Raw genomic sequence first — 10,401 nt, 5'->3', positions numbered from 1 at the left:
ACTGCGTATTTGATAACATGAGAGAAAAACACCAAGATCTGGGGGGATTTTATATTGCTGTTAACCAACTAGTGGAAAAGGGGGACTGTTGGACTGGATTTTATACGACTGTCCAATACATAAACACAAAGTAATGGTTCCCCCACCCCCACCATTCCCATGGGCAGCAGGAAGCCCTTTGAGGAGCTGATTAAAAGGGCAAGGGAGGGGGAGCTGGAAGGTCCCTGGATAAAGGAAGGGGGCAGCAGTGGGGGACGGGCGGGTGACTGGCAATTGATGGCCCCCGCAAGGAGTCAGCTCCCAGCCCTGGGTTTAGCAGGCCAGTGCTCCAACCACTGAGCCATCCCACCCCCACTCCAGGGGCAGCCATGGGCTGGGGAATGACTCAGGGCAACAATTTCCCACCTAAACAAGGACAAATCGCTGCAGATAAAATGGGTGGGAAAATGCCCCTCACTAGAGAAGATTTTAAACTGACATTTGAGACTCATGGGGAGAACGGGGGAAATCGGGGGAGACGGGAGAGCTGATCATTGGAGGGGAAAGGGGGGAAATTGCCCCAGATTTTATAGCCCATGTGAGACACAGAGAGAAAAGGGGCATAACTAGAGAGAATTTGTATTGGGGGCAAGAGGCAAGTGGCACAAACAGGGACAGGATCCAATTAACCCCCCTCCCCGCTTCCCCCCCCCCGCGTCCCACTGACCTTCCCCTCCCTACAACTCCAGCTTCTCCCCTCCCTGCCTGACACCCCCCATCTCCCCCCACACCACAGGGAATCCCCCCGCCAGGCCCCAGTCTCTGCCCCCCAAATCCCACTGGGGCTGAGGCAGCTCTGAGGCTTCTCCCAGGTTCCCCGGGGCAGAGTCACTTTCCTGCCCAGCCCCAGTGCCCCCCCCCGGGGTCTCTCACTCCCCGGGGGCTCCGTGGGAGGCTGGACACCAGGGATGCAGGACGGCAGGAATGGGGGTGACAGGCCTCCTGTTCCTCAGTCTCACGGCGGGACCCAGGGGGCTCGTCGCTCTCCGGCTCGGGAGCACTGGGAAGACCCGACCGTGGAGGGGCCGTCGCTGGGGGGGGACGGCCCCGCGCAGGCGCTGAGCACGTCCTTATATCACTTCTGTGGCGGGAAAAGTGCTGAGGAGATGGAACGCTGAGGGCTGGTTTTGGCGGGAAAAACCGGTTTGGACTGGTTTGAGCCTGTCCCCTGATGGTAAACAAGTCCCCTCTCAGAGCTGGAGTCCAGGGGTCAATAGTTCATATGCTCCAGATTGGATCTTATTTTAAAGCCAGTGATTTACTTCATAGACATCTTATTAACCAACTAATTGAACCTATTAAACAATGTATACTTCTTACACATAACAATGAGATAAAAAAAACCAACACAGACAAACCTTATCGGTAACAGCAAATGTCCTAACTGGGAAATCAGCAGCGGTTTGTAGCGGGGGGAGCGCACAGTCTGAATGTGGATGACCCGACCCCAGCCCCCAGCCCCACATAGCAGTGGGGCTTGGCACTCTCTGTGCATTGGTGTAGTGGCTGAGTGGTTCACCAAGCAGTGACAATCCAAGGAGGTTCCCTGAGTCAGTCTCACTCCTGAGGAGATTCTGCACCAAAAAAATTCTGTGCACAATATTTTAAAATTCTGCAAATTGTATTTGTCAATAAATAAATGTGGAGCCTCCAGCACTGCAGGGGGGAGCACAGGCTGCTGGATGCACGGAGGTGGGAGATCACCCTGCAGCCCCCACTCTCCTCCAGTGAAACAGACTTGGTGGTGAGGCTGCACCTCTCTGCTGCCTACTTCAGGAGCCCCAAAAAGACTCCCCAGAACTGCTCATGAGGGGCACATGTGCCTTCCCTTTGCTTCCCCATCAGAAAGTCAGAAAGCCTGAGCAGCTGGACCCGGGTGATTTGAAAGGGCCCGGGGGCTCCTGCTACCACTACCGGCAGCACAGTGGGACTAAAGTGGATTCCTGCCCACCCTCGCTCCGCACGGCGCACCACTCCCAGAAGCATCTGGCACATCCCTGCAGCCCCCGCGGGGTGTCTCTCTCGCATGCTGCCCCCACTCCAAGTGCCAACTCTGCCATTGGAACTGCGGCAATGGGAGCTGCAGGGGTGGTGCCAGCGGGCAGTGGTGCCAGGAGACCCACGCCCCCCCCGGGCCTCCTCCATGTAGGAGTTGCTGCCAGATGGGGGTGTGGGTCACTTTCGGGAGCTGCCCAAGATAGGTGCCACACCCTAACCCTCTGCCACAGCCCAGATCCCACACCCCGCCCACACCCAAACTCCCTCCCAGAGCCCACCACTGTTGCATCGCACTCGAGCAGGAACAGAGCCCAAGCAGAGAGAGACAGCGTGTGTGTATATGCATATGCTTCTTTATTCATTTCCCAGCATGCTCTTATATACAAGATGGTGGCTAATTTGATTAATCAAATCAATACAGCTGCAGCTGTAACCCATAGGGTAATTATCCTACACACCTGTATCCTATTTACAATTAGCTGGCCAATGAGAACAAGCCCAAGGCCAGTCCTTCACACACAACTCCCAGCATAATCAGCTCAGTATCTCACATTCTAATCCCACATCTCCCCCCTCTATTCAAAATAAAGAAGAGGGAAAGGAAAAGAGGATAAAAAACATTCACAAAACATTTCCAACTTATAACAACATAACACCACAATCTATCTTAATCTTGTCCAAGAAGTTTAAATTATCATAATAAATATTATGATGAAAAACTAAAAAACCATAATGTTTAAAACAGATAGGTGTAGGTCCTCAGCTGGTGTAAAGTAACACCAGCTGAGGATCTGCCTCAGAACCTTCAAATAAGATCACAATACACAACCACTAAGTAATCTGTTCACAAGCCAAAATTAAAACCAACCTATATAACCATGCAATCATTAACATATAACCGCAAAAACACCAAACAAACAAAGACAAAATACAACAAACAAGTGATGTGAATTTTACAGGATTCCCCCCTCTGTTTTACCAAAGCATTCCTCAGATGTCAGGCGATCAAACTGACACTGAGGATGGGGGGGGGGTATTCCCCCTTCTCTGTTAAAAACACATCACTTAACAACAACAACAACAACAACAATTCTGGCCAGAAGACATCACAAGACAAAACAAAAAACACAAAACATAACTCTTAATAATAATAATTGCATGGTACACTAAACACAAAATTTCTTGAGCAAGTGATAGAATTGTAAAAACTAAAAAACAGTTATAGCTTTAACTCTCCAATATAGCTTCTCTAACACAATTTTCAAAACAACATCTTGAGAAGCACAAATAAAGACAGTAAACAAGTTGGACATTCTGTAGTGAATGTGTCATAAGAATAAAATCTGAGGCAATTTCTATAAAAAACATCACATACTGATTTAAAGGCAGCTGCAAAGCAGTCTGAGTTAACTCCCAAGTCTTAAAAATTTAAAAACAAAACAAAAAACCTTTCCATTTAGCAACACTGTTCTCTTATTAAAACTGAGTTCTTATATATTTTAACATGCACTCAATGGCACAGAGATAGTGTTTTCTTTAGAAGGAAAGGCAGCTGTTCATGCTTGAAGAGAACTCCTACTAAAGTTCTACGGCTGCCTGAGAGACCTTGATCTTCTCCACCCCCGCCTCCAGCTTGATTTCAAAGTTCCAAGCTCCTTCTTGTTTCACAGCATGGAGTCTAGAGGACTCTGGTAATTGTAGGGGAAGTAACAATCCCACATGATGATCTCCCGGGCAATCTTAAGGATCTCAACACTTGCTGTGCTCAATGTCCTGGAAATCAACATCATTAACTGGTAAGACCTAGTCTCCCTCCTGCAGCCTGCCCCGCTCCGCGATGCATATCTTCTGCTTCCACAGCGGTTTCCATGGCAACTGCTCTGCCCTTTCTGCGACTTATAGCCGCTCTTCCCTGGGCTCAGCCTCCCTTTTAACTGCTCTGCCCTTCTTTCGTGACTTATAGCCGCCCTTCTTCTCCGCGACTTATAGCCGCCGCTTATCTCTGCGACTTATAGCCGCCCTTCTTCTCTGCGACTTATAGCCGCTCTTCCCTGGGCTCCCTTTTCAGACGCCCTGCAGCTTGCCGCTCACCACTGAGTTCAGGTGCGCCTCCTTTCTTTTTGGGACTTCCTGCGGCTCCTAGCCACGCAACACTGAACTCAGGTGCGCCTCTTTTCGGACGCCCTGCGGCCGCTGCTTCGACTCTGAGCTCAGGTGCGCCTCCTTTCTTATTGGGCTTTCTTGCGGCTCCTAGCCACGCAACACTGAGCTCAGGCACGTCTCCTTTTTCTCAGGCCATCGGCATCAATGCCCGCAGCTTCTCCGCCATTTGTTGCATCGCACTCGAGCAGGAACAGAGCCCAAGCAGAGAGAGACAGCGTGTGTGTATATGCATATGCTTCTTTATTCATTTCCCAGCATGCTCTTATATACAAGATGGTGGCTAATTGATTAATCAAATCAATACAGCTGCAGCTGTAACCCATAGGGTAATTATCCTACACACCTGTATCCTATTTACAATTAGCTGGCCAATGAGAACAAGCCCAAGGCCAGTCCTTCACACACAACTCCCAGCATAATCAGCTCAGTATCTCACATTCTAATCCCACACACCACTGCCCCCCAACTCCCTGCCCCAGCCCAGAGCCCACATCCAAACTCCCTCCCAGGGTCCACCCCCTGCCTCCCCTGCCCCCCAACCCCCTGCCCAGCCCAGAGCCTGCACCTCATGTACCCAAACTCCCTCCCACAGCTTTGGGGGGGGGGCGAGGAAGGACGGGCAGGACTTGGACCAGTTCTGGGCATCACCAAAAGTTATATAAACCTGGTGACGCTGAGCTGGAGCCCTAGTCACTGCACATCTCTCTCCTTACAGGGGGGACTCCGTGGGGCAGGGCGCTGCTGGGGGTTTATTCCGTCCTTTAATGGCTGTGGAAGGGGGAACAGGGAGAGAATTTGCTCCTCTGTTCTCTGTGGAACACGTGCAGGCAGCGGGATTATTTCCAGGGCTGTAACAAAACACAAGCTAGCAGAGGGGAGGAAGGGATTTCCTGCAGGATCTATTCCCAGTGCAGCTCCCAAGCTGGGCCCTGGCGAGCTGTGCCCAGGGGATTTAGATGCTTTATGTAAGGGGACTGTTGCCCCCTTACTAACATTCAGTGGGGGTGTTTGGTTGCTAGCTCCCAGCACTAAAAAGGGAGGGGTCGATGGGAAATCAGGAGCCTGAGACTGACAGTCCCCAGGAACAATGTGGAGAGACCAATGCTCCAGGTCAGCCTGATTGACAGGGCGGGCAGGCTATTCAAGGAGTCAGGAGGCCAGGGGGGTCCCGTCCTCCCTGTGAGCTGGAATTGTCTGAGTCACATGGAGTGGGGCCGAGCTAAGGAGAGAGCAGGGGACCCAAGCTGAGCTGATGGTAGCAGAGCTGCAGCCCCAAAGCCAGAGCACAGCCCAGAGAGAGCAGCCCTGCCCTGGGAGCAGAGCTGTAACAACTGGAGCCAGAGAGGCCAGACAAGCAGCCCAGGGAGCTGAAGGCAGAGCAGCAGCAGCAGCCGTGCTGAGGCAGAGCGGAGCTGGAGCAGGCCGGAGCTGGGTGGGGTGAGCAGCTGGGGAGAGCGAGGGGGACCCTGGGCAGTGGGCCCAGCACAGGGAGACGCCTCAGCCAAGAGGCCCTGCAGGACAGACTTGGAGGGGGATCGTAACCCTGACAGGACGGGGGTGATGCTGGGGAGAAGGGTCCTACCACCCAGAGCCTGAGAGTGTGTGGCCACCGCCAGAGCAAGTGTCCAACCTGCAGCGTCCCTGCAGCACAGCCAGGGCCTGAGGAGGCGGCCTGGGACCTACAAGGAACAGACTGTGAAGTGCCCTGATGTCCAGAGACACTTTTTGTGATGGTCCCCGCCCCAGAGCGGGGTGATGTGTTTTCCTTTAACCTTTCCCATTTTTTCTTATTTTTTAAATTTTATTGTTAATTAAATAACTTGTATTTGCTTTAAATTGTATGATGTGATCAGTGGGTCAGGGAGGGGCGCAGTGCAAAGAGAGGGACACCCTAGCACCTGTCCTGGGTGACCACAGCAGGGTTGGGGGGGTCGAGTCCCCCAGGAATCCTGGGCCCAGCCTTGTTGGGGTTACGAGGACTCTGCCAGACAGGAGAGTGGAAGGGGAGTCCTCAAGGGCAGGGAGGCCTCTGGGTAAAGGAAGTGGGAGCGAGGACTCAGATCCTTTCGCCAGCCCACTTCACCGGGGTAGTGCAGAAGCCAGGAAAGTTCCCCACAATAGCAGGACCATTCCCCCACTTACATCTAGATACAGTACCAGGCACATAGGAGGATTTCCCCTTCTGAGTCATGGAAGCAGAAATTGACTTTTCCTTTCCAGATTCAGCTAATGTTCAGAAAGAGAATCTAGCACCTGCCTTCCAGATCTGAACACCTCAAAATCCAGGAGTGCTCGAGCTCAATTTGGGCACCTGTTACTTCATTTCTCCCAAATCAAATATACTGATCCACTGTTATTTGCTGTACAAAAAGTAGGATAAAATTGAGCAAGAAATGCTTCCCAGGGGTTATTAGGACTGGAATTGCTATTTTCAACAGCCATTGCCATTTTTTTCTAGTTTTGTTTGTTTGAAAGGAAGACAGTGATATTGCACTGGCAAATTCCCCATAGAAACAAAGAATAATAAAGGCACCTCAACTTTTCCTCATTTATGGAGTACAGTCTTATAATATGCATCCAGGTATCCTCCAATCACACAAGCTGAAAATTGTTCCATTTTCCTGCAGTTCTGTAACCATATGGGAACCAATCCTGTCTGTGTTCTGTGCACATCCAAAATTCCTGCTGAATGAGCCATCCTGGGAGCAAGTTACCAGTGACCCAGGGCTGGGGTGGAAGGAGGGTGCAGGTGGGGAGAGCACCCAGGCCTGGGGCGGCAGGGGTGTGTGGGTTGTGGAGCATTGGTGGGGAAGGGAGAGCCCAGATCTGGGGCAGCACAGGATGTGGGGGGGAGCCCAGGGCTAGAATGGCAGGGGGGTGTGGGTTGGGGGGGGAAGAGCCCAGGGGTGGGGTGGCAGGGGGTTGCAGGTGTGGGGAGGCCCAGAGCTGCGGCGGCAGCGGGTGCAGGTTGTGGGGAGCCCAGGGCTTGGGCAGCAGGAGGGTGTAAGGGGGAGTCCAGGGCTGGGATGGGGGCAGCCAAAATTGTTTTTGCTTAGGGCAGCAAAAAACCTAGAGCCGACCCTACCTCCACGCACTGTGAGGTAGGTAGGAGCGGATCATTATTATCCCTACTTGAAAGAGGGAGAAGCTGAGGCTGAGAAAGGAGAATTGACTTGTCTGAGGTCACACGGCCAGTCAGTGGCAGAGTTGGGAATAGGACCCAAGAGCCCTGATTTTCAAACTAACCATTGGATCTTGAATTTCAGACATTGAATGACCTGAATAAAGTGCTCTCAGATGAGCTCCAGACCAACAACAGTGCACAGTAATTATTCAGCGAGTATTTGAGGAGAACTGCAATGTTAGAGAGAATCATGAACTGCTCAGAGACCATTAATGCAGAGAAGCAGCAAATTCATCAAACATAGAACTGGTTCTGACTTATTTCCTTGGTCTGAAAAGAGAACAACAAGACCTGAGTCTCCTCCCTGTCAATAACCCCCTGCTCAGCCAATCAGGGTAGAGACTGAGGACGGGAGGCTGAGGGTTCTCACCACAGAGCCCAAAGGATGGCCCAGGTCATTGGTGGGGATCACTGCCCGAGCACTATTTCAGCCCCACATTTTTGGGTGGACCTCCCACAGTGGGAGCTGCAGAGCACTGTCCCGCAACGCACACACCCACACACCCACACCCCTCTCCTGCTGTTGGGAGGGGAACAGGAGAAAGGACAAAAGAAGCAAAAGACAAAGAGAAAGGAGGGAGGGATCGATGGAGGAAAAGCGGAAACAAAAAGGACAAACCCCAATGTCCCCAGTGATTCTAAGGGACAGAATCCCAGGTGCGCAATAAAATTCTGCCTCCTTAAGCTCGTGTTTTCCATGCCTAGAATTCAACTCTCACCAGATGGATCAGACTGAACAGGTTTCAAACCACCAGGAGGCTCTTACCTTCTAAACAGGGACGGCTGTTTTCTAGTAAAATCAGGTTAAGGGAAGGAGAAAACTCGAAAGAGGTTCCTCCTGGCGCTCACATCCATCAACCCGAATACTCTCTCAGTCCTCAGAGAGAGACCTGGAGAAGGAGACTTGCTGGAGCAAAGCCACAGGGGTCTCTGAGGTTTCCCTGGCCCCTCGCCCCGGTCCTGCCTGGCTGATGTCAGCATCTCTCTGTGAGGTCACCACCTCCCCACCACCTTGGACCAATAGTCTCAGGTTCTGCCAAAGGCCTTTGTGATGTCACTGCCACACCCCTCCCTTGCTGGGCTAATGTCCTGCCCCTGGCCAGGCACTTTGGAGGTTTGAGCTACTCCCTGGGGATCACCCCACTCAAGCAGCGTTCGTTCTAGGCAGCAAGCCGGCTAGACAGGAAAACATCAGACGCTGCTCCCAATGCTACACTCAGTTTTTCAGAAATTAGTCGACTTTATGGCCAGAAGAGACCATTAGAGCATCTAATCTGACCCCCTGCATATCACAGGCCTCCTGTAGGACACAATAGTGAGTTTATTACGCAGGGTCCACCCCTCCCTCACTGTGAATAGTACATGAACCAGCTTTGTAAAGGAGCTGAGATTTCCTAAGAACTTCAAGCAAAATACACCAGTTTCATAAAACAGATTTATTAACTACAGAAAGATGGAGTTTTAAGGATTATAAGTGGTAGGCATAAAAGATCAAAGTAAGTTACCATGGAAATTAAAGATAAATTCACAATCTAAACTTTACACCTTATTACGCTAGGCCGTAGTTCGGTTATGCCACAGTGTTAGGCCTGAATAAAGATGTAGCACAAAACCAGTTGTGCCAACCTGACTAAAAATCAGGCTAGCAGAGGTCTCTGGGTAAACTCAGAGTGAAATACTGAAAAGCAGCATTGTCTTACAAAGCCCTGGGAAAGAGTAAAATAAGTGGGGGCGCTGGTGCCAGCTGTGTTGTGTTAAGACACAGTGTTTGAAGGACCGATAAGAAACACAAGCATCTCACAGTTCTGACTAACTCCCTGATTTAGTGTTCGGTGTGTTTTTAACTCCCTCACATTCCTAACCTTTGGCGCTTGTTGAGATATTAACAATTCAATATTGTAGAGACTAGGCATGCGTATATATTAAAAGGTGTAAATCCTCTGCTAAAACCCTGGCAAACACACCCGGGGCTTCCACATAACCCTGGGGCATTCTAGTCCAAGTGAGTTGTCCAGGGGGCCAGACCTTGCATCCCTCCATCCTGCTGTGCCAGGAACCCCCCAAGTAAAGGCAAAAAGATACTGTTTCTCTGGGGCCACTGGTACAGAGAAAAAGGCGTTTGTCAAGTCTATACACGTAAACCATTCTGCTTCAGGTGGCACCATTGCCAAAATAGTACTCGGGTTTGGCACCACAGGGTATTCTGGAATCACATACTGATTAATAAGCCTTAAATCCTGTACCATTCTATATACAGGTTTTCCATCAGGGTCAGGCTGTGGCTTCTTTACAGCCAGAATGGGAGTATTACATGGGGAGACACAGGGCACTAAAATCCCTTTGTTCTTAAAATTCTGCACAAGGGGCTCAAGTCCATGTATAGCCTCAATTTTAAGGGGATATTGCCTCTGTGCTGGGGGAGGCATGTCAGCCTTTATCACTGGGTTTAGAGGTGAGGCAGATTTTACCAACCCCACATCATACTTTCCTCCCCACACTATAGGGTTAACTTCGTTCTGAACTCGAAGGGGAAGCATTTCACAGCTGCTGTGAATCAACTGCGTTAGCAGATAAGCTTTCTCTGCTGGGAATCGGAGGGAGATGCTTTCAGGAGTACAAAAAATTTGAGCATGCAGTTTACACAACAAATCCCTTCCCAGCAAATTCACTGGACCATTCATTAGCAGAAAGGAATGCTGAACTGAAATAGGACCCAGAGTAGCCATACAGTCATTTGTCATGAAATGCCGTTCGGACTTTCCAGTAACTCCTATTACGCATTTCTCAGTACTGCTTTTCGGTGCCGCTCCCTCAGGTAAAGCTGAATGAGTGGCCCCCGTATCCACTAATAATTCAAAAGTCTTTTGTCCTAACTTCAGGGGAACCACTGGAAATCGTGCATCACACTTAAACTGTACCATGCCAGCCTCATAAACCTCAGGACCCCAGGGGAGCGGCGCCTCCCTTCATTCATGATCCACGGAGAACTGGCCCACTCCCTCAGGTTTGCAGTCAGC

The sequence above is a fragment of the Mauremys reevesii genome, linkage group 14 (genome assembly GCF_016161935.1).
Source record: "Mauremys reevesii isolate NIE-2019 linkage group 14, ASM1616193v1, whole genome shotgun sequence".
Lineage (NCBI taxonomy): Eukaryota > Metazoa > Chordata > Testudines > Geoemydidae > Mauremys > Mauremys reevesii.
Note: the sequence above shows the minus strand (reverse complement) of the source record.